At 36.9% G+C, this 369-nt stretch overlaps 1 protein-coding gene across 1 annotated transcript in view; it reads right to left on the bottom strand.

The window, feature by feature from the left end:
- Nucleotides 1-222: 222 nt before the first annotated feature.
- lrp1ba (low density lipoprotein receptor-related protein 1Ba) overlaps nucleotides 223-369 on the bottom strand; it is a 199,114-nt gene continuing 198,967 nt past the window's right edge. Inside the window, 1 exon segment of the mRNA XM_042702858.1 lies at nucleotides 223-369. This exon segment is cut by the window's right edge and continues 1,151 nt beyond it. The gene's annotated coding sequence lies outside the window, so the exon portion shown is untranslated.

Raw genomic sequence — 369 nt, 5'->3', positions numbered from 1 at the left:
ATAGAAATGCTTCTAATATTGTGTCCACACAAGAACAAATTCGAATTCAATCAGCTGAGTTGAACTGGCTAACTGGGTACAACCCACAGAGGTCAGCGGAACTCTTTTCACCTGCGCTGTTCTGTTGCCATGGCGAGAGACACTAGCAGGAAAGGTTCCACAAGCCAACTGAGTACAATGACACAAGTAAATCACTGTGACAAATGGAGAACATAGCCTCAGTTCATCTCAATGGCAATAAAACCCTTTTTTATTTTATATTGATGTACTGTACATTTCGTATAAAAGTACCACATTTAATACACTTCCTTAAAATACAAGCCAACTGGACATATAAATCAAATACAAAATTATAAAACTTTGTAAATC

The sequence above is a fragment of the Clupea harengus genome, chromosome 21, assembly GCF_900700415.2.
Source record: "Clupea harengus chromosome 21, Ch_v2.0.2, whole genome shotgun sequence".
Classification (NCBI taxonomy): Eukaryota; Metazoa; Chordata; class Actinopteri; order Clupeiformes; family Clupeidae; genus Clupea; species Clupea harengus.
This window is presented reverse-complemented; position numbering and strand designations above follow the sequence as displayed.